This window comes from Hylobates moloch, unplaced genomic scaffold, assembly GCF_009828535.3.
Source record: "Hylobates moloch isolate HMO894 unplaced genomic scaffold, HMol_V3 SCAFFOLD_15, whole genome shotgun sequence".
Lineage (NCBI taxonomy): Eukaryota > Metazoa > Chordata > Mammalia > Primates > Hylobatidae > Hylobates > Hylobates moloch.
Window position 1 is genome coordinate 60,590,890 of NW_026652290.1, and position 24,934 is coordinate 60,615,823.

The window sequence follows — 24,934 nt, forward strand, 5'->3', positions numbered from 1 at the left end:
CCGTCCCCTCCCTCAGGCCCCGCCCTACGGCTAGACCCCTCCCCTCCCTGCGAGTGTGTGTCAGTGACCCAGAGGCCGTGTGAGGCGGAGGGACCGTCGGGGGGCGCCGCCGCCGCCTCCACCACCAGCAGCAGCAGCAGCAGCAGGAGCGCCAGCCCCGCGGCGCGGTCGAATTGGTCCCCAGCCCTCCGGGAGCGCACCACAAAGCAGCCCCAACGCCTCTCCCTGCGTCCGCAGCTCCTCAGCGCTCTGCTCCGTGGTCAACTTCCCCTCGTTGGGCTCGGCTGGCTTGCGCGGAGGGCAGCGGCGGAACGGCGGGCTGTCTACTCGCGCTCCCCGCGCACAACAGTTCACCCTCTCGCCTCGGGTCTCGGGGGCCTCTCTGGGATCCCGGCCACCAGCAATTGTCCGGTAAGTGTGGCCGCGGGATGGATGGCGGCGGGGCCGCCGAGGGGCGCGGGGAGGGCGGGCGCGCAACTTCCTCGGCGGCTTCCCTAGCGGCCAGCCAGCCGGCTCTCCCTGCCCGCCTGCGCGTCCCCGCGCCCCCGCGGCGGTGGGGAGCGGAATTTGCGGCGCCTCCATCCCGCGCCCTGGCTGGAGGAAGCGCCTTTGTCAGGAACCGGCCCTGTGCGGCCTCCCCCTCCGCCCGGGAGCGGGGCGCGCGGCGGCCAACTCCGAGCCCCGCGCCTGGCTGGCTGCGCGCTCCGGCTGCGAGAGGGGAGCTCTGCGGGTGGCGGGGAGGAGAGGGAAATGAGAGAAACAAAAGGGGCGGTGGGTTTCCCTTTTGTTTGTGCGGATCTGATAACTTCTTTTCCTCCCTTACATAACGCAGACTTCAAGTTAGTCATTCTTTTTATTGTTATGATTGTTGTCATCATCTCTGCGCGTCTTTCACATTTCCTTTCATCTTTGGATCTCAGAGCATTTTAAACACACTAATTAATTTCACTCCCGGGTCCCCTAGGAAACAAGTTAATACGTCCGTTTCCCTAAGTGGGTAAACTGAGGTCGTGAAAAGCTCTCTAATTGATGGATATGCTTGATCTTCTACCGCGCCTGGTGTCTGAGGATATGAAAGCGTTTATGAGGAAGAACCCGTTCTCCAAAGCCCCGTGGAAAAGTTAAAGATACTCATTTTACTTACAGGTTAACTGAAGTCCAAAAGATGTCTAGGTAATTGTTACGTAGTTCAAACCATAATTCTTCTTACGTAGTGTTTGAATCTTAAAACCTCTAAAGACTTAGTGAAAAATGCCCCGAGTAGGGAAATTAATGTAAATCATAAACTCACGTCACCATCTACTTTTATTTTTGTACGTGCAGGTCTGTTAGAGGCAAGAGAGCAAGAATGGGACAGAGGGCAGAGGTTTTTAAAAAATGTACATTTAACAGATTTTAATCACTACACGCAAGGAAATGTGCCTTGGTTTTAACAGCACCAACAATATTCCTGTCGTTTAGTCATCAAACAGTATATCAACAAATATTATTGAGAACTTTGTTCATAAGGTTCTGGTTGTGCTAAAAACTGAAGCTTTATATATAAGAAAAGGTCATGTGTTTCGGTTCACAGGCTCTTTACTTTTTCTTTCTCTGCAGAATGTTACTTTGTTTTCATTGCACATGATGTTTTGTTTCAGAAATGGCATTGTCCTTTACTGTGTTGAATATGTATTGCTCTTACACTTAAGGATAAATGAATTTATTATTCAGTTCGCAAAATAGGGTGAATTTAAAATATTTTAATTGTGGTAAAGGTTCACTTTATTCAGTTCTGTTTCAGTTTACGATGCGTTTTCTTTATAGCCAACAAAATATTTTCTGAGTGATAAGATTTACATGTCTCAAAACATTGTTCTTATTGTACAAATACAGCATATGAATTCCTTATGTTTTTTAATTTATACCAACAAACTCTTCTGGAGAAAAATCTTTAACTCTGAGGACCTTATTTATTTTGTGAGGTTTCATTTCTTCGGTACCAAACTGGAAAGTACCAAAAACTTAAATCAAGCATCACTTCTACTAGCTCTTTCCTCAGGTAAATAATAATCAGAACTGTAGTAATAGTGAATAGTTTCACTTACTCTAAATTCTCTTAAATTTAATTTTGTATTGTATAGTTGTCCTTACATTTTAGATTTTGGTGGTTGCATCAGAAAATGAAAGTGAGATGTTCGTTATTTTATTTTTTTTTCCCAAAGCCTTCTAACCTGTTCCCTTTCTATAGTATGTTAAAAGAGATCTTGAATTTAAAATAAATAATTGGAAAGTAGAACAGTTATATGTATGCAAAGTTGCATGTAGTGAAGTGGTTATAATGTCCATGTAGTGAATGTACAGGTTTTAAAGAGGAAACTATCACCTGGCTTTTTATTAGCATGGTAGAAGTGCCGTAATGTAATAGTAGTAGTATTTATTTGCTTCTAAAAAGTAAGCTGGAAATTCGCCTCAGTGGAATTTGTAGGGGGAGGGAATCCATCCTTTCCTTAAGATTGGCATTTAAATGTTCTTACAGTTGGTTATGTTGAACTTTCTCTGTGGTATTTTCAAGCCAGATTTACCAGGGACATTTGTACGTTAAGGAAGCTATTAACACTGTCTTGGTTCAGTCACTGGAATCCGCAGGCAGAAGTTAGTGTTGACTGGCGAAGTCTGGCTTTGCAGGTTTTATAATTTCTTTGAGACCCCTTAAAGGAAATGACTGAAAAGTACGGGGTAGGAGGTTAGTCTAGTACTGCCAAATGCCACTGAGGCAAGTTTCAAAGGGGAAGCCAAAGGATGTTTCCATTTGATTTAACTTCAGCCTCTCCTGGGTTGTCAGAATGTCACTTTTGTATTTTAAGAGTTCTATCATTTCAGAATATGATTTATTATGGTTTTCTAGTAGGTCAGGTGATAAGGACTGTAGATAGTCATTATGCTTCGTGGACAACTAATGTTTTAGGCAGAAGCTTCTATAGCTGATAAAGATTTTAAGCCAAAGACTTAGAATTGAAAACTAACACATACATACACATTTTACCATAATACATCAATGTAGACCTATCCTAGTATTTATTAGGTTAGAAAGGCTTTTTGGATTATTTTATTATACAGATATATTTAACTGTAAATATTAAAATTTCATAATGACTAATATATGATGGCACTGAGGTGGCTTTAGGAGCTCCTTTGCGGGGGGAGAAAAAAAAACATATTATTCCAAAAGTTACAGTTAATGTCTTTGAGGAGAGTAAAGCAGATTTAAAAGCCCGTGAAAAAAGGAAGAAAATCAACAAAGTGAAGAAAATCTGATGAAGATGTTTTTAAATAATACAATATAAAGATTCTTGGCAGCATTTATATATAAGGGACAAAATTCTAGTTGAAGTCTATAAACAGTGAATTCCACTTAGCACTTTCTGTTTATAGATTTCTAGCCATCTTTTCCAGATTCCCTCTGAATATATTACACAGGCAAAGTAAATAGAAGTCATTCTTTCAAGGGATTTGGGTTCTTGGAGATTTTTTTACACTTGTGGTAGTGGGGGAGGGGAAGTGCTTATTATATTTTCTTAGTTTAAGTGTGACCTGTGCCATAGAATATTTCCCTAGACTAATGTGTGGGAACCTCACATTGACATTGACAAGAAATATTGGTCATTGAAAGATCTGGATATGATTTCAAGTTCTGCACTAGCTTTTTTTTTTTTTTTTTTTTTTTTTTTTTTGCATGTTGTCTTGAGTAGATCACTTCAATTTTTCCTTCAAAGGCTGAAAATAACTGCCTAACATATTATGTTTAGTAGGTCCTAAATACTTTTTGTTGTTTAATGAATTTACAGGTAATAAAGAGAAAACAACAGTGTTTCTTGAATGGATGTCAGGGAATTTCTAATTTTTTTCTTTTTTGATAGAAAAAAGTAATCAAAACATAAACATCTGATTGGAGTCTTTCAATTAGCATAGCTACCTTCAGAAATAAGCCTAGAGAAAGAGAGCTTCATCTGGTAGTTTAACAGAAATGAGTTGTAAATGACTCTTAAAAAGAATTGACAATTTTTCAGAATGTTGTACCAGATGTTTTAGATTCTTTTTGCCACATAAACTCCACTTCAGAGAAATGGGGTTCTACATAGTACTCTTGTATCACCCCTGTAATACCTTTACACCTCAAAATACCAGTTGCAGAAAAATAGAATGTGTTGCTGATGCCTATAAATGGGAAAATCCTGACATCAGTCTTCATCCTCCAGTTAATCTTCATGTAGTTTTTAAAAAAATTAATTCAACACACATGTAATTTACTTCCTTTTCAGAAAATTTGTTGCTAATTTTTATTTTATAACGAGCCTCTTGGGATGTTGCTAATTCTAAAAATATGTAATACCCCCGGTTTCCCACCATCTTCTGCAGTTTCTTTTTCTATTATGTTTTTGGCTACAGTTTTCTTTTTCCCCTAAGCTGTCTAAAATAAGCTAAGAAATGTTTAAATGTAGTTGACAAGAAACACAGTCAGTAATTTATCATGCTAAAATTTCAACATACAAGGTGCAATGAAATCTGTTTCAGGGATAGTACACTTTTGAAGGGGGCTAAAGCAAGGACAGCAAATAAATTTCATTTGGGGTACCAAATCTGATTGTTTAGTGGTGGCTGCCTAGAGTGCTGTGTTTAGAAAACTGGGAGTCCTTGTTCAAACTTAGCAGGAAAGAGTACTGTGATTAGCAATTTCTGCTGTTGGTGAGCGGTGGGCTTTTGGCATGGATGCCAAATACATTCAATATTTATTGATGCTGTTTACATGTCACAGGTCTAGATGCTGATACCTCACAGACTAAAATCTCTGCTTTCGTGGTGTTTACATTCTAATAATAAGACACAAACCATAAAATAAATAAAATACATTGCGTTTTAAGAGAAATGACTGGGCGCAGTTGCTCACACCTGTAATCCTAGCACTTTGAGAGGCTGAGGTGGGAAGATCCCTCTTGTCCAGGAGTTCAAGACCAGCCTAGGCAACATGGTGAGACCTTGTCTCTACAAAGGAGTTTTTTAAAAAATTAACTGGACACGGTCCCAACTACTCAGGAAGCTGAGGTGGGAAGATCACTTAAGCCTGGGAGATTGAGGCTGCAGTGAACCATGATTGCATCACTGCACTCCAGCCTGGGCAACAGAGCGAGACCCTGCCTCGAAACAATAAAAATTAAAAAATAAAAGAAAAATGGGCCAGGCGCGGTGGCTCACGCCTGTAATCCCAGCACTTTGGGAGGCCAAGGCAGGTGGATCACGAGGTCAGGAGATCGAGACCACGGTGAAACCCCGTCTCTACTAAAAATACAAAAAATTAGCCGGGCGCGATGGCAGGCGCCTGTAGTCCCAGCTACTCCGGAGGCTGAGGCAGGAGAATGGCGTGAACCCGGGAGGCGGAGCTTGCAGTGAGCCAAGATCGTGCCACTGCACTCCAGCCTGGGCGACAGAGTGAGACTCCGTCTCAAAAAAAAAAAAAGAAAGAAAGAAAAATGACCTGATTTATTCAAAAAATTAATAGCAAGAAATAGGGAGGGAGAACTATAAGATTAAAAGAGACTTAAGAGGCTTATCCACCAAATGCAATGTATGAACCTTAGTTATATCCTGCTTTGAGCAAACTAACTGTAAAAAGACATTTGTTCAAAATTGGGGAAATTGAGACTCTGGATATTTAATGAAAAGGATTTGTCCATTTTTTCAGGTGTGAGAATGTACTTTTTTTTTTTTAAGTGTTCTTTTAGAGATGTATAATAAAGTGTTTACAACTTAAAATGTGCTGTGTGGGTTTTTACTTCAAAATATTGAAAGGGAGAGGAACATAGATGAAACAAGATTGGCCGTATATTGAAAATTGCTGAAGGTAGATGCCATATGGATACATGAGGTTTCTAACTTCGTCTTTATTTTTGTGTATGTTTGAAATTTCCCCTAATAAACAGTTTTACACACAAACAGAAAAATAAAGCAGGGAAGGAGAAAGGAGAATAAATGGGATATGTGTATGAGGTTGGGAGGAGGATACAGTTTTTTGTTTTTTGTTTCTTGTTTTTTGTTTTCGAGATGGAGTTCTGCTGTCGTCACCCAGGCTGGAGTGCAGTGGGGTGATCTCAACTCACTGCAAACTCTGCTTCCTAGGTTCAAGTGGTTCTCCTACCTCAGCCTCCTGAGTAGCTGGGATTACAGGCACACGCCACCACGCCCAGTAGAGTTTTGTATTTTTAGTAGAGACAGGGTTTCACCATGTTGGCCAGACTGGTCTGAAACTCCTGACCTCAAGTGATCACCCACCTCGGCCTCCCAAAGTGCTGGGATTACAGGTGGGAGCCACCACACCTGGCCAAGATGCAGTTTTAAAGGGTAGTGAGAAAAGACTTCATTGAGAAGATGATAAAGAGTTGAGAAAGTGAGTAATGACCTGAAGGAGGTAGCACAGCAAGCCTTGCAGGTCTCCTTGGAGCAAGACATTATACACAGGGAATAGTAAGTGCAGTGGCCCTGAGATGAGAGCATGCCTACAACTGCAAGAAACTACAAGAAGACAAGGATGTGAGCCAGGCATAGTGGCTTGCACCTATAGTGCCAGCTACTCAAGAAGCTGAGGTGGGAGGATCACTTGAGCCCAGGAGTTCCAGACCAGTGGGAGCAACATAACCAGATCCTGTCTAAAAAAAAAAAAAAAAAAAAACCAAAAACTAGGGTAACAGGGTGAGTATGAGTACATAAAATCAGCATCAGCATGGGAAAGGAAGGTTAGAGAAGACTAAATTGTGTAGGGCTGGTTATCTGTCTTTAAAGGAAAAATATTTTATACACTTATCTAAAATAAGTCTTATACTTTAGAGTAGTCACCGTGGAAATTATACACTTAACAATACTATCAGTACTCGGTATTTTTAGAAAAAAAATTTTTTTGTCATCTAAGCCAGTTTAAGACACTTGAAAATAGCTCGTTACTTTGTATTTGCTCCTTGTTTTTAAGGAAAAACGGGGTGATTGGCCACGTGATATTTCATGTTATTTATCAGATATGACTCACAGAGGATCTTGACAGAAAGAAAATGGGAAGTAACTTGAGGCTGTTTCTAAAAATCAGATCCAGTCTGAGAAGGTTGTTATTGTTTGTAAAAGTCAGATCCACCCATAGACTAAAAAGGAATTTTAATAATGTTGTGGATAATTGTAGCATCATTTGGAATAAGGGTATATAACCTCTAAGAGTGACTAGTATGGAAGGCACCATACTAATTTGGATATTTTAAGGTCTCACAAAATGCGCGCACACACACGTACAAGATCATATATAATTCTTAATACTAAGTATTCAAAACAGTCATTTCAGGTAAATTTCATTTATATTCTGCATTCAAGACTAAAGGGATGGTATTTAAAACGCAGTGAAGTTGTTTAACTCATGTCACTATGGCATACACTTGGGGAACTAAAAGACTAACACATGTTAGTGTTAAGAGATGAATCTGGCTCTTAAGTCTTATATTCATGCTTCATTTCTCAGATTAGTAGTTGTTTTGAGAACATTCTGATTTACCATAAAGAACTGTTTTTAATCTTTATTAATAAAGGCATAGAAAAAATTGGATCTCATCTAAATGTTTAAATGCCCCCAAAAACCTCAATAAATATGGATTGTAAAAATCTACTCTCAGGACAGTATACATGTAGGATTACTAATTTTGAACAATTGCTATACTAGTTCATTCTTTAGAGGTACAGTTTTTCCAACCTGAGAAACTAAACATTTCAGTGATTTTTACTCTCCTGATAATATTGAGTAAAGAAAGCCATTCCTTTTCTTGTTATTTATGTCCAATGGTGGGGGAGCACAACGTTTTCATTTGTTTTGTTTCGTTTTGTTTTGTTTTTGAGACAGAGCCTTGCTCTGTCACCAGGCTAGAGTGCAGTGGCGCAATCTCGGCTCACTGCAACCTCCACCTCCTGAGTTCAAGTGATTCTCCTGCCTCAGCCTCCCAAGTAGCTGGGATTATAGGCGCGCACCACTACGCCCGGCTAAATGTTTGTATTTTAGTAGAGACAGGGTTACACCACGTTGGCCAGGATGGGCTCGATCTCCTGACCTCGTGAGCCACCACCTCAGCCTCCCAAAGTGCTGGAATTACAAGCGTGAGCCACTGCGCCCAGCCTCATTTGTATTTTTAACCAATCATGTTTAAAATTTAATGCCATGAAGTAGAACTTATGAACTTTTATTATGTAATTACATAGTGACCACTAAGAATATAAGTATATAACTGTGTAAGGAATACTTTAACAAAGCTTCCTATTTAAACATTTTTCAGTAAATAGTTAGGAATCTAGTTCTTTAATTCACTCAGAGTTTTTGTCCTTTTAGTGTATGTAGATGTGTATGTATAGATAGATAGCCAGACTCTCTTACCATATACTGCACATACTGTCAGGACTGAGCTGCTAGACTAGATTATTTAACGTGTTTTAAACGTTAACTAGTTTGTTAACATGGAACAACTGAGCCCATATAAAGTGGCAGTGGTTTTTCATAAAGATCTTTGAAGTTCTATGATGATGACCATACTGAAGTGTGACTTATTTTAGAAATAGCTTTCATTCAGGCTGTTGATTTACTGGTAGGATCATGAATCTGTTTTTCATTTCCATTTTTGTGGAATAAATGAATAACTTCTGACGGAAGAGAAAGAGAGGGAAAGCAGCAAGAGAAGGAAGGAAAGGAAAAAATTGGATCTCACAAAATAGTAAATATGACTATGGATAATTCTCTTAACCTGGATGTGCTTAAGTGTCTATGACCTAATGAGCTAAGGCTCAAGTGTGTAAATTAAGTAGAGAATAGAAGTAATAATACAACTTTCATTTGAAGAAAAGTTGTTGCTTTGCAAAAGGGCATCTTACATTTCATGTTGACTTAAACCTTATGACCATGATAAAATCTATACTTAATTTTGGAAATAATAATGAGTAACAATAATTGAGAGATTATTTGAAAATTCAATCTATTAAGCTTTGTAGATTTTTACAGCAACAGGTTCAAGGTTATTCTTCTCAGCTTGTGCATTGCAAGATACTTGTAATTTCCTGCCTGTCTCACTTTCATCTATTCATTACTCTGCCAATAGCTCTCTTTATCATCCTTTGCCAGCTTCAGTCATGCCTGTTGCTCTTCAACAGCGTTTTCTATGTTTGTCTGCCATTTTTATACTTATTAAGTAGACTTGGAATGAATTAAGGTTATAAAGTAGTAACCTGTGGATGGCAAATACAGTACTTTTCCTATTTGTGCCATACTTAATCTTTTTAAACTTTCCTTGCCTATTTCTGGTGTGTGCCTTGGAGATCTCTCATCAGACACTAAGAGATAACTACATGACCTGTAGGATGTAATACTTTTTTAACTCAATAATGTAGGAAACAGTTTGAGTTTAAACTCAAACTCATTGAGTTAATCCTACATCCATCCAGAACCTACATACCTAAACTAGCAAAGTTTGATAGTAAAATTAACAGCCTAGTGGAATTTCAAAAACTATTTTCAGCTCTTGATGTTTGTTATCTTTTCTAAAAATGTCAAACAATTGGGGACTTCATCATTACTGTAATACTAATCATATATGACCTTAGGGGAAAACTGTACTTCTGTTGAGCGTCTCTTTGACAGTCAAGAGGAAAAGATAAAAAGATAAGTAATGTGGTAAAGAAGGTTATAACTTCTTCCTTCCACAAGAATGAATTATGAAGTGACTGGCCCTGATATTTTTCTAGTAACTCATTGTAGTGCTCAACATATCATTTGGCTTAATCTTTAGAAGGCACAGTTTAATTTTATTTTTTAACAATAAGTGAAAACAATTGAAAGTGCTTTGTTGGTTCTTCAAAACCTTAATGTTGAATTCCTGGTTCTTGGCAGATACTATCCGTAGTACTTCATGTTCCTCTGGGTTTATTTCAGATTTAATGAACTGCATGTACTAGAAGCACTAAAAGCTGATTGGCTTTAATTTAGACTACAGTTAACATGATGGATTTTTCTTTGAATTGTTCTCACTGTCATTCTTTAAATTTACCATCAAAGGATCAAAACATCCAAATTACAAAACTAATTAAGTTCATCATTCATGAGAAAATGTGTTAAATACGTATCTTTTGTAAAGTAGCGGCTGCTTCTAATTAGAAACCAGTCCTATAGACATACCTTATGTATCAAAAAGCTTTTTAAATATGCTTACTGCTTTACTGTTATTTTCATTTAAAATAGGATGATCCAGTTTCTGAACTAGCCTTGTCTGTTCCCCAAAGGAACTAGGATGAATTTTGAGGAGGGGCTCTTAAACTGTTAAACATTGAGCAGATCTGTAACTTCATTGAGAGCAGACATTTTTAAAAATTCATCACTGACATTTATTCAACAAAAAGAAGATCAGATTTTGCTAAAGCCTTTTGGTTGTGTCTCTTTTAGAAATAACATGTTGATTTATTTGCATATAGTTCAGCTCTTAAGGACCAGTCTTTTAAGGCTTTAGCCAGAATTTGTCTCCTAAAGCTGACTTTAAAATGGCTTCCAAAAGGATTTGCTGAGTTTCAGAACTGAGTAGGCTGCTAATGATTCAGTAGGCCCCCTCATTTTCCTCCTCCTCCTTAAATTGAAGGCTCCTTCATACCATCTAGGTACCCTGAGTCATCATGGATAAACTCTAAAGAAGAACTGTCATATGGAAAAAACTCTCCATGAAGTGAGAATGTCAGAAAGCAGTCTGAGTCAGAGATCATTCATTGATCACAATGATACAATCTATAGGTTGTGGGCTTCATTTTAAATCTTTTAACGTACTTCCATGTATGTCCTTGTTATAGGATTATAAATCCTATAATGCCCATAAAACCATCTGAGGTGTTTATTCCCAGTTAATTTCTAATTGGTTTGGTTTTTATTACATGAAAAGGATTTTATATTTTTTATTGAATAAATAGAGAGGAGAGGCAATATGATACAGGATACAAACCACTATATCAGAAGTTAGGGGACCTGGAGTTCTGATTTATCTTCTCAATATGTGACCTTGTATATTTCATTTAACCTCTTTGAGCTTGAGTTTCCTATCTTTACAAGGTCAGTAACTCCAGCACTCACACCCTCTTTGGAGCCAACCCATGGCAGATACAGGTACTAGCTGTATCTGTATCGGTATCTGTATCCCAAACCAGCTTCAGGTACCTTTTTTATACAGCACTGTCAGAAACTATATATATAATTGCCATTCTGATGAAATCTCTTTATCATCTCAGCTATATCGGGTCTCTTCCAGCTCCAGGATTCTATGACTTTAAATAATTTGCCTATAGAAAGTCTCTCTCTTCTATCTATATTGTCTTCACATTGAGTGCTCAGGGTTGAAACTTACTCTATGAGCTTAAGAATTCTTTGTAGTCAGGGATAGCATGTTTATGTTTCATTTAGTGATGTTAAAACAAATGATTGAAGAAAACTCATGGGGGTACTTAAAATTCCAAATGAAATGGTAACAAATAAAAATGTTTAGTGCTAATTTGATGGAAACTCATTTTAAGTTCTAAACGTTTATGGCACAGACCTCAGGTTAGTGAAATTCGAAGTGATGTATTTGTTTGGAGGGCACATAATGAAGACATAGGAATCCTAGACCCAGAAATAAAGAGGCCTAAGTTCTAGCTTTGCAAACTGTTTTTTTTAACCTGGTTAGTGTCTTCATCTATTGTAATGGTATCAGACCAGTGTTTTTCATTAATGTATTATACAAATTACCTAAGGATCATATTACAATGCATATGCTAATTCAGTAAGTATGGCTGGGGCTTGAGCTTCTTCATTTTTAGCAGGCTTCTGGGTGTGCTACTGCTATAGGCCATGGACCATACTTTACTTATAAAAGTACTAGGCCATTTCCAAGGCTCCTTCTGGTTTAAAGGGTCTTTAAATTATAACTCCACTTCTTTTTTTCCAGCTCTTTCGTATCACTATTAAACTTGAACTTTTTGAAGCCACATATTCCTAGACTCATTCCCTGTTTTCTCAGTTTGAGAGCTCCATTAATTTTGTTGTTTTTCCCTTTCCAGAATGAACTTGACGTAGGTGGTCATTCAAGTTAAAGCTAAGGTAGTATAATAGAAAGAGTCTTTAATAAGAAGAAAACTTTACCATATGCCTCCCCCACTAATTGGTAGCTCTGTTGCCTTGGACAGTTGACTCAGTTTACTTAATCTCAAGGTTCTGAGAACAAGCCTCACCGGGACTTATTAAATACCTTATCCAAAATGCTTGGGGCAAAAAGTGTTTTGGATTTCAGATTTTTTCAGATCGTGGAATATTTGCATTATACTTGGAAGAGCATTTCCTTCGAGAGTTGTGTTAGCACTTGAAAAGTTTCAGGTGTTGTAGCATTTTGGATTTCAGATTTTCAAATTACAGATGCTCAACCTGTATCTTCCTGGTAAGGTTGTTGAAAGGAATAGAGATAATATATAAAGTTCTCAGCATGATGTGAAGCATAAAGTAGGTACTCAAGAATTGGAAGCTATTTTTATTATTTCTACTGGCATCCTGACTTGGTCTAGTAGAAAGAGAAAAAGGAGTGGGAAAGATCTGTTGCCAATTCAGGACCTTTCTCTGTGAGCCAACTTAAATTTTCAACTGCTTATTAGACATATTAACTAAAATTCTTCAAACTTACCATAGTGAAAAAGACCTCTGTTTTCTTTCCATATCTGTTCTGCCTCCTTCAATACTGGTAGAGATTACTGTTTCTGGCTGGGCGCAGTGGCTCATGCCTGTAACCCCAGCACTTTGGGAGGCCAAGGTGGGTGGATCATTTGAGGTCAGGAGTTCGAGACCAGCCTGGCCAACATGGTGAAACCACGTCTTTACTAAAAATACAAACATTAGTTGGGCGTGGTGGCGTGCGCCTGTAATCTGAGCTACTCCTGAGGCCGAGGCAGGAGAATTGCTTGAACCTGGGAGGTGGAGGTTGCAGTGAGCCGGGATGGCACCACTGCACTCTAGCCTGGGCAATGGAGTGAGACTCCATCTCAGTTTGAAAAAAAAAAAAGAGAGAGATTACTATTTCACTCTCTACATGCCGGTTAGGATCCTGTCATTTCTGCCTTTGTTTCTCAAGTACAGTTGGCCTTCTGTATCCGTGGGATCTGCATCTGAGGATTGAACCAAACATGGATCAAAAATATTTGGAAAACAAATACAATAAAAAATAACAATACAACAATAAATACAACTAAAAAGTACAGTATAACAACTATTTTCATAGCACTTACATTTTATTAGGTAGTATAAGTGAGCGGTCCCTACCCCCAGGGCATTGACCTGAACCTGTCTATGGCCTATTAGGAACCAGGCCGCCGCACAGCAGGAGGTGAGTGCTGGGTGAGCAAGCATTACTGCCTGAGCTCTACCTCCTGTCAGATCAGCAGGGCATTAGATCTCACAGGAGTGTGAACCCTGTTGGGAACTGTACATGTGAGGGATTTAGGTTGGGTGCTCCTTATGAGAATCTAACTAGTGCCTGATGATCTAAGGTGGAACAGTTTCATCCTGAAACCATTTCCCCGCAACCACTCACCCTTAACCCCCATCTGTGGAAAAATTGTCTTCCACGAAACTGGTCCCTGGTGCCATAAAGATTGGGACTGTTGATATAAGTAATCCAGAGATAAAGTATACCAGAGGATGTATGCAAATACTATGCCATTTTATATAAGGGATTTGAGCATCTGCAGATTTGGGTATTGGAGAGAAGTCCTGGAACCAGTCCCTTGCAGATACCAAGGGACAACTCTATATATTTGTTTCTGACTCGCCCCATGGATGCCTCAAAAGTACCTCCCATTTCCATGCCCAGGGTCAAACCTATGGGGGCCTCTTCAAAGTGATTTATTACCCTTAATAGAAGTTAATTTCCAGCATTGTCCCTTTTCCAAAAAAATTCTCTTTAGCAGAAAATAGTTTCTATACTGAAGTAATCATTTCTAAATAATTGATAATAGAAATATTCAGGTAATTCAATAGGAATTTACTGTCAGAAAAACTCTAACAGGAAACCTTTATTGAGCTACTACTGTGTACTAGACATTTGTTTAATGTCCCGCGACAATCCTTTGAGGTAGGTCATATTATATTAAAAGGTAATAGGGTAGGCCGGGCGCAGTGGCTCACGCTTGTAATCCCAGCACTTTGGGAGGCCGAGGCAGGTGGATCACGAGGTCAGTAGATCGAGACCATGGTGAAACCCTGTCTCTACTAAAAATACAAAAAATTAGCCGGGCGTGGTGGCGGGCGCCTGTAGTCCCAGCTACTCGGGGAGGCTGAGGCAGGAGAATGGCGTGAACCCGGGAGGCGGAGCTTGCAGTGAGACGAGATCGCGCCACTGCACTCCAACCTGGGTGATGGAGCGAGACTCCGTCTCAAAAAAAAAAAAAAAAAAAAAGAAAAAAGAAAAGTAATAGGGTATAATGATTGCAAGTATAGGGTTTCAATCCCAGATGTCAGCCCTTACTAGTTGTTTGACCACAGGCAATTTGCCAAACTCATCTGAGCTTCAGTTTCCTTCTATATGAAATAGAGATGATAATATCACTTATCTCCTAAGAACATTATTAGGAGTTAAAGAATTTTTTAAAAGCTCTTTGAAAAATGCCAGGCATTTATTATGATAAGCACTGCATATGTGTTAGTTACTGTTTTTTATTATCTTAGTCTTACAGGTTAGGAAACTGAGACTCAGTGAAGTTGGTCCAGGTTTCACAGCTATTAAAAGATAGTGCCAGGAGTCGGACATAGACAGTCTGACTCCAGAACTCCCTTAACCATTCTATTTTATTTCATCTCAAGTAATAATAATTTATCTTATCCTCTTGCATACAGCCTCCATATTAATGGCCTCATTGTGATCATAGGAGTAATATAATTCGTTCCAGCAGTCACATGTGGTACTTAAAATGTAGAATTTCTAAAATATGCAGGTAAAAGCTCACTTTAATACAATCTGGGAAAACATAAGAATATATATTTAATTCTATTTTATTTCATGTTTCTTATTCTCTATTTCTTGTTAACAGTCACCAAAATCCCTAGAAAGTGGAAGTACTAGTTTTACATTACTATATAGTGACTTTAGTTGACGTGATTTACTTGCTCTGTTAAATCTTCTTTTGCTAAATATTTTCAGAATGACTGGAGCTCATTACCATGTTGTAACTACATAGCATGCTTAAAATCAAGAATTTTTATGAATATGATTAACTGGTACCGAAATTATGTAGTGATTTGCCTGTTTTTAGTTTTTCTGTGAATTTTAATTTTTATCAGCTGCTTTTTGTATAGAAACTTTGATTTTAGTATTTTGATGTCTTTGTATTAGATGCATATATACTTGAATCTGCTTAAATTTACAAGCTTTAGACTGCGACAATCATTTAGTCCTTTAGTAAAAATAAAAAGCACATCTGATTACTATTTAAAGCTTCTATAGATGATTTGCTCTCTCCCCCACCCCATTCCCCATTACTTATTGATTTCTTTTTTCCATTGTTAGTGTTTTATTCCTTTGTGGCAAAAGAATTTCCTTTGTATTAAGACAGTATAAAGACAAAAGATACAAAAACCTGATAGTGTTTGAGAAGAGGACAGATTCGAAAAACCAGAATTATCTATGAGGAAAAGTCTGTTTTTACCTTGGTTTTGAAACTGGATTCTGTGACCTAGTGTATTTACTTTTGGGGAAACAAACATACTTGAAATAGTTGGTATGTCAGTTAAGACACTCTATTGTGACAGAAACAACTCAAACAGGCTTAAAAGGGAAAAGGGAAATGTATTGATTTGTGTACATTGGTTCAGGATAGGTGTGGCTTAAAGAATGGCTCCACCCAAGGCTCTCATAATGTCATCAAGACTCAATTTCTGTACATTTCTTAGTGCTGCTTTCTTGGTGTTGGCTTTCTGATCCATCTGTACATGAGCATAAGATAGCTTCAATTCCCTTAGCACCTAAATCCACCCAGTGTCATGTGTAGCTGGAAAGAGTGACCATCTTTCTTAGAAGTCGCAGCAGAAGTCTCAGTGCATTTCATTGGCTCTGACTGGCCCACTCCCTTGTGGCCAGGAGAATATGAAGCTCTGATTTTTGAGTCTGAGCCATATGTCCAACCATCAAGTTTGAGGATAGAGTCAAATCCAGATATATATAAACTGAGAATAAAAGAGGGGTTTCCTCCAAAAAGGAAATGAAGATACCATTATATGAGAGAAAAGAGGAATTTGGGCAGCAGAAAACAGATGCCTATAATGCTTGATAGTGCCTTTTCTATTTTAAGGGTTAGCACTCAACTAGGAAAGACTTGTTCATGTTTTTCTTTTTTTTTTTTTCTTATTTAGTATTTAGTGCTAACTTGGGATTTGTATGAATTTCTTTCTACATTGCTGTTTTAAAGCAATATATACATATACATATATATATATAAATTGCTAGAACTTTTTGACCCCTGAGAGCTTTAAGAATATATCAAAATTGAAAATTTGGCACTACTTTAACAAATTTAATATCTTATTATTAATTTTCCTATTAGCTTTAGTAATGAAATTTGTTGATAGCTAGTTTTGTAATGTCTTAAGCAGACTGTGCTTTTGGACCAAGAAATTCATAAAGAACCATGAAAATGAAGGTTCTCTCCTAGATACTCAGGGCCTCAGGGAGAGAGAGGAGTAAAGGGTTATGAAGGGCAGTAACAGAGTCTTTACGTGTTGATTTCTAGAACTGATTTTAGTCTGAAAATGAAAACCCAGTTCTTATCAAAAAGGAAAATAAGTTACCCATTGTGTTTTACTCTTCCTTTTTAACACCCAAAGTATGAAATGAAATAAAAAATAATACGTTATGGCCTCTAATATCATTTAGATAGCTGCTTCTATTTCCTCTGTTATATTACTGTGTATATGAATGAGCACATCTATTCCCAAAAGGCTTTAACATTCTGTAGTCTCTAGGAAACTTTATTTTTTTCTTCTAAATTTCTTGAATAAATTTTATAGAAATATTTATGCCTTTTTTATGCACCAAATTAAAATGAAGACTTCATAAGATCTAATTTAGCAAACTTTTTAATGTCTTTCCCTTATTTCTTCAATATTAAGTGCTGCAAAATGAGCAAGACAGTTTCTCCCTTGGAGGAATGTTCGGCTTCAATAGAAGATAGCACAGGGTCATATGTAACTATAATATAAAACTGGATAAGGCCCATAAAAGAATTGCAGATAAACTATGGGAGCTCAAAAAAGATTATGCCCAGTTTAGGGCATAAGGAAAAACTTTCAGACTGGGAAAAGAACATCAAATGGGCCTTGAAATATTATTAGAACTTTTTACAAGTGAGTAGTGATAACGTTAACAACACTTGTTTGCTGAGTATTACATATGCAGTTCCATTTTTTTCAAAAATGTCTGATATATGAACGTAGCATAGTGGCATATGCCTGTAGTCCCAGCTACTCGAGTGGCTAAAATGGGAGTAACCCAGGAGTTTCAGACTAGCCCGGGCAATACAGCCAGAACCTGTCTCAAAAGAAATTCTTTTTTTGATATATGTGATATAGAGAGTAACAACCATGTCACTTTAAATTGGGGGGAAAAGTTGGGAAGAATCTGGAATTATGGTGGATTCAAAAGACACATGATTCAAAATTTCAAAATCAAAAGTCACGTAGCTTATTGGGACACATCAAATGAGAAGCTTTCTACTGCAGCCACCACAATAATTTTTCATAGTATATACTAGAGTTGAGAATCATTTCTAACAAAAATTACGTTGTGTCTCTGGAGAGGTAATCAGTGATTTGCATGAAAACTTAATAGTACATGCATTGCCTTAAAAAGTGCTACTTTAATCTTCTATCATTTAAGAAATTCCTGTGACTTTATGTGGATCATCAATACAAGCAATCATAGACTATATTCTATTATACATATTCTAGAATCAGCAGTGTATTTATTTGTTTGGTGTTTACATAAGTCTTAGTGTGTTTTATAAATAATAGGATGGTTTGTTTAAAGTGGGCTTTTGAAGATACAGTGTGACTTTAAATGAATGGTCTTAGAAAACTTATAAATAGCCTAAATATGTACTGAAGAACATTTCATAATCACAAAAAAAGAAATAATATATCTCATGAATTATTAAGAATCTGTCCTTAAATAAAGTCCTCTTTTTGAAAAGGTATTAAGAAGAGGAATTAGACAAAACTTGTTTGAATATGGTTGTAATTGCAGTTTACTGAGTTACATATAAAAGAGCCCAATTAGTTTTAACAAATATAGTATCTGGGTTTATGCTATTCTGAGCCTCGTATTTTTCATTGAATCCCAGGGGTATATTAAAATGCCTCCCTTTATGTTTCTATACAAAAGATTGTTCTGACAGTAAGTTTAAGTGATTTTCACAACTTATTGCTGTCTAAAAATTTCTCTTGACTTCACATTTTGTTCTGAATATGTTGGTTTCTTTCCTCCACCCACACAATGTTGAAGGCAAGGGAAGCAAGAGTTGCAAAGTAATACAGTGAATTTGAGAACCCTGGCTTTTTTTCAAAACAAACCTTTATTATAAGATTGCTTTTTACTGATACCAAAAAAGGGTGGCGTTTTGGCAAATGGTCAGTAAGTGTATGAATAGCCTAATTGATTTAGCTGGAATGAATAAGAAGCTTTGCTATTTGTCCTTGTAGATAGTTGGCTCAGTAAACATTGTGATGGTGATAGACCAAATTTTCCATGGTGAAAGGTAAAACAGAACAACAAAAAACCCACCAAACTTATAGATCCAAATATCAGCAATTTTATGTCTATGTCAAGGTCTTCAAAGAAGGAGCAGTGTGTTAATTAGGATCTCGTTTGAATTTCTATTGTGAAAAAATAATCATGTTAACTTACATAAAACCCAAGAGTTTGACAGATGTTACTATGTGAAAATATTAATAGAGGAGATCCTTGCTGAGAATTTAAAGCTGCATGAAATTGTGTGTGGAAATTTAAACTTATCATATACTCCACAGTAAATGCCAATAAAGGCAGATGGCATAATTAGGACAAAGATAATAGTAGAAGCAAAATAAGAATTTTTTTAAAACCTTATGGATGTCACATTAGTCTGACTCAGTCTGTAACTCTAGTTAGAAATGTAAAATTTGAGGGATTTTTGGGGTACTATAAGAAAAGAATCTGCTTTGGGGGTGGGATGTGAGGAGAAAGAAATGTTTGTGGCAATTAAGATGTATATAGTATATTTAAGAAGTACATTTGCAATTCTAATCACTTAGTTCAAAAGGAGAAAAATATGTGTAACTTTATTTACTTTTAATACTATTATTATTATTATTACATGATTAAAAATAGAAAATCTTGAAAAATTCTAGAGGGTAAAAGTGTTATTTCTAATTCCATTAGCTCCTTTTAAGATAGGAACATTTCGTATTAGTCTCCTAGCACAGAATCTGAACCATAGTAGGCACTCCATAAATGTTTACTGAACTAACCTGAATTTTAGAAGTAATCAAGGTGCAAAGCAGAATTATTTTTCTAGGCTTTAAAACTATACCACTGCTCCTTACCCCTATACACACCTTTGAATCTCAGTTTTGATACAAATAGGTTCTCAGTTTTGGGTGTGAAGAAAACTGGTTGATATTTTTTTTTAATCTACTAAATGTTGGCCAGAGCTGAAATTGCCTGAAAGGGAACTTGATTTAGCAGAATTCCTTCTTTTCAGAAAGAAGGACTTAGACTAAATTATATGAACGGGAGGAGCCTGTTTTTATCTGAGATGGTTGATTGGAAAAAGAACAGATAAACTAAGGTGGAGAGCTGATTTGAAAAAAGGAAAAAAGATAGTCCTGTCTAGTGGTCAGTCCTAACAGTGTGGTTAAAGGGGAGCTAAATTTCAACTTTCAGGGTCAGCTGAGACAACCACCTAGATTTTCTAAGTTAGTTCCAATTTCAAGAAATTGACAGCAAAGAAAAGAATTATAGTTAGCAAAATTGCAGTTGTCATAGTCCAAGGTCTTGTCGGTAATAGAGGGTTGGGGAAAAAGTTAAAACAGCATTAAATGAATATATTTTTAACATAACAAAAGTTCCCAGAAGACATCCACTTCAAATTCAAGCCATATTCATCAATGTTAAAAACCTAAAATAAAATAAACTTAAAATAAAAAACAAGAAAACCTCACTCAACATTGTTTGAAAAACATAACTGTGATGTTATGATCTACTAAAGCATGGTATCCCAACAAATTTCATACAGAATCATGCCTGTCTGAAACTTTAAATTTTTTGTAGAGACAAGGACTCACTCTGTTGCCCAGGCTGGCCTCAAACTCCTGTGCTCAAGCAATCCTCCTGCCTAGGCCTCCCAAAGTGCTGGGATTACAGGTGTGAGCCTCCAATAAACTCTTAGTGGCTTGGAATTTAACAGATCTTGTGCTTTCATTCTCCTTCATTTTGTTGTTGTTTAATAAACAAGTGTTATGTAACAACCTGGACTTTTGCAAATTAATATGCTTTAAGGGAATCTTTTTTCTGGTCTTGGTAGTCTATCCATCTTTCTAAGAGTATAAAGAGATTTTTCTTTACTATGAAGATGTAAAGAGGAGTTAATAATTGTCATACCTTTTGTTTACACCAAACTGAATTTTTTCAAGTAAGGTTTTATATTTTGGTACACAGATATTAAAAATCATAATTGAACAGTTTTTGGGGGTTTGTTCCAGTCCACCTTCTTCTACTCCCCTCATCTCTAAGTAAACTCATACTTGATCTAATTTGTCCTTGTTCTCAATATCTAAAAATAGGAAGAACATATCTAACATCTGCAGAGATTCCTTCTGATTAATTTTGTCCAGGCTAGTTTTACATAGTTTAATAAGCATCCTCCAGCTTTATATACAGTTTCTTCTTTAACATAATTGCATTCCAGACATTTTCATGCAATCCATTTTACTTGAGGAAAGAGCCACATTACTGGTCTGTTCTTGATCCATTTACCCAGAGAAAAAGGAAGGGTGCAAACTCATCTTTGGTGATTCCAAGGATCCTGCCTTCCTTAGGGAAAGAGCCTTTCTCCTGGGAGAAATTAAGTCGTAATATATGCAAATACTGAGGGAGCCTGCACGAGCCTCCTGTATTCATCAACATAGATTTTCACAAATAAACAATAAAAAATTACCAAGACAAATGAGAATCAGTAACTAGAAAGACAACCAGGCTGTGTGTGTCTTTTGTGGCTTTCAATTTATAGCTTTCCTCATCTGTCTTGTCTTAATATATATGGCACATCTTTCTCCACCTGTAGATTGACCTCTCATCTATCAGTTAATCTGTTCTGAAAGGTAACTCTATTTGAGATGACTTCCCAAGAGTTGCAAAAGTGAATTTTATGTGTGCTATACAGCCTGTGTTTTGGGTCAGACTATTTGAATACTCCGCTCAAATTTGTCAAAAAAAGTAAGTTACCATAATGTAATAATAAACAGACTAAAACTTTAAATTTGATATAGTACATTATTTTTGTCCTAAACATTGTTTCCAGACATCTGGCACTGGTTGGTTTATTTATTTATTCATGCAATATGGAATGGTAGAAGGAACACATGCTTAAATTTAGATCCCAGCTCTAGCCACTTAGTTTCTAAACGACCTTGAACAAATTATTTAGTCTAATTTCCTCATTTGTCATAGGACAATTGTAAAGATTAACATATGAAAGTTCCTAGTACCTACTATATACATGGGTGTTTTCTTCCCCTTTCTGAAACCTAGGTTTAAAGGGTTTTCATTAACTCTAGGATAAAGTTCAGTCTCTATCCTGATTCTTAAGGCCCACTATTACAGGCACTTCTTTACCTTTCCAGATGCATCTCACTCAGCTATTAAACATTGATTCAGCACTTCCTGACAGTCACTGAGCTTACAAAGCCATGGTTCACGATTTCCACAAACTTACTTTTTATTTATCTCCTAACCAAACTCCAGGGAACCTACTGACTTACCCTTTCCTGAGAACACAATATACTTTTTACCCCTTGTCTTTTTTTATCTTCATGGCGATTGTTTCTTCCGCCTAAACTGGTTTTTTTGTTTTTTTCACTTATCAAAGTCTGGTCTGTCTCTCAAGGTCCAAATCGAATACCTCTCCTTCTATGAAGCTTCCTCTTGTTCCTCTTCCTCCTAAGTAGTAACACTTTTCTTTGAAGTCTTACAGTATTTATGGTCTTTTGCGTTAATATGATATCTGTTCTGTACTGATTTAATTTACATCCTTTTTTAGTAAACATAAGTAAACAAATGTTTGGTATAGGGAGCCATACCTTTTGCATTAGTTTGAATACTCCCATAACTTCTGACCTTATAGTGAATGCTCAGTAATATTTGTTGGGTTAGTAATTGTATTGTTGGTGACTCTAGATGCACTAAATTAAAAGTAGGGAGACCCGCTGGGCACAGTGGGTCATGCCTGTAATCCCAGCACTTTGGGAGGCCAAGGCAGGCGGATCACGAGGTCAAGAGATCGTGACCATCCTGGCCAACATGATGAAATCCCATCTCTACTAAAAATACAAAAATTAGCTGGGCATGGTGGCTCATGCCTGTAGTCCCAGCTACGTGGGAGACTGAGGCAGGAGAATCAGTTGAACCCAGGAGGCAGAGGTTGCAGTGATCCGAGATCGCGCGACTGCACTCCAGCCTGGCAACAGAGTGAGACTCCGTCTCAAAAAAAAATAGGGAGACCACAGCCCTTGGTTAAGAACTGCTCCAACATCAAAGCAAATTAAACTGCAAAGCAAGCTCACAATGGTTATTAATAGAAGAAATCATTAATTAGCATTTTATGGAGAGTACAGGTTGAATATTCCTTAACCAGATCCTTGGGACCAGAAGTGTTTTGGATTTTGGAATATTTGCATATATATTATGAGGTATCTTGGGGATGGGACCCATAAAATTCATTTGTGTTTCATATACGTCTTATACAAATAGCTTGAAGACAGTTTTATACAATATTTTTATTTTGTGCATGAAGTTTGTGTTAAGTACTTACATGTGGAATTTTCCACTTATGATGTCATGTGTTGCTCAAAAATTTCAGATTTTGGAGCATTTTGCAGTTTCAGATTAGGGTTGTTCAACCTGTACTAATCTAGGTACTTCTATGGTGAAGGGATATCATCATCTGGTAACCTAGATATATTAGTTATTAGAAGATTTTGACTTCTAGCTATTTAACCAAATAGGACTATTAGCTAGCCAGAGGGACAGGCTAGGTAATTAATTAAAACATTAGGTATTTATATTAAATAACAGGCATTGGATTAAATACCAAATCTGTTGGTTTAGTAATGTCTTTGTCCTCAGAGGAATCAAGTGAAACTTATTGGTCATGGGATTATATTGAACTATGTATTTGAATATTCAGCTTGCTTTGATGCTGTTGCTCTGGTATAATACAAAAATCGATTTGGTCTTTCTACCATGCTGTCTTCCTGGCACAGAGTTCCTATAACGCTTAGAATTTTTTTGAGTGATAGGATGTCTTTTATTATTTATAACAACCCCCTTTCTGATCATAATAGAAAGGTAACTTAGAGTGGGGCCCTGAGATGGCCTCAGGATGGGGCTGGTCACCAGAAGGACCAAGAAATTAAGAGGGTTGGGACTTTTGTCTCACTCAGTGACCTCTGGGAAAGGGACAGAGGCCTGGAGATTGTTTTTGGATTGGTGAACACATCAAGTTGCTGGGAGGGTGGCATTCCTGGACAGGGCATGGAAGCTCCACTGCCCTGCCCTGCCCTACCCTACCCGCGCCCCCGCCTCCTCCACATACCTTGCCTTGTGCATCTCTTCCATTTGGCTGTTCCTGGGTTGCATTCTTTTTAATAAACCAGTAAACATAAAAGAAGTGTTTTCTTGTTCTTCTGTGAGCTGTACTAGTAAATTATGGAACCTGAGGAGGAGGTTGTGGGAACCCCCAATTTATAGCTAGTTGGTCAGAAGTCAGGTGGTTTGGTACTTTGATTGGCATCTCAACTTAGGGGAGTCTTGTGGCATGAGCCCTTTAACTTGTGAGATCTGACACTAACTCCAGGTAGATAATACTGTCAGAATTGAATTGATTTGTTGGATGCCCAGTTGGTGTCAGAATTGGAGAGTTGGTGGTTGATGTTAGAGAGAACACTCATTGAACATGATGCAAGATTATCAGCAAAAACATAAACGAAAGGGCCGGGCGCGGTGGCTCACGCTTGTAATCCCAGCACTTTGGGAGGCCGAGGCGGGCGGATCATGAGGTCAGGAGATCGAGACCACTGTGAAACCCTGTCTCTACTAAAAATACAAAAAAAAAAATTAGCCGGGCGTGGTGGCGGGCGCCTGTAGTCCCAGCTACTCGGAGAGGCTGAGGCAGGAGAATGGCGTGAACCCGGGAGGCGGAGCTTGCAGTGAGCCGAGATTGCGCCACTGCACTCCAGCCTGGGCGACAGAGCGAGACTCCAAAAAAAAAAAAAAAAAAAACAAAAAACATAAACGAAAAAGCACATGTTTATGATTAAAGCTAGTCTGAAACAGATTATGAGATTTAAAATTCCAAACCTAAGTGTCAATTTCATAATTTCTGGTACAAAAAGCATTTCATTTGGGAAAGCTTTCAGTTTTGCTTGTGAAAATTTATCTTGTAGAATGTTCAAATGATTAGTTTCCCTCAGTTTCTCTGGCCAAGAAGTAGGAGTTAACAGTATCTAGAATTTTTAAAATTTATGTAGGTTACAAAGTTGCATAAGATCAGTAATATATTTGAATTCCAGAGGTATGTGCCAGCTTCC

General features: G+C 37.6%; 1 protein-coding gene across 3 annotated transcripts in view; it reads left to right on the forward strand.

Annotated features, from left to right (window-relative positions):
* Window positions 1-47: 47 nt before the first annotated feature.
* PELI1 (pellino E3 ubiquitin protein ligase 1) overlaps window positions 48-24,934 on the forward strand; it is a 61,993-nt gene continuing 37,106 nt past the window's right edge. The window contains exons 1-2 of one of the 3 annotated variants that reach the window (XM_058429130.1): window positions 48-411; window positions 965-2,041. The gene's annotated coding sequence lies outside the window, so the exon portion shown is untranslated. The remainder of the gene's footprint in view (window positions 412-964; window positions 2,042-24,934) is intronic. The other 2 variants (XM_032179174.2, XM_032179173.2) reach the window with 2 other exon arrangements.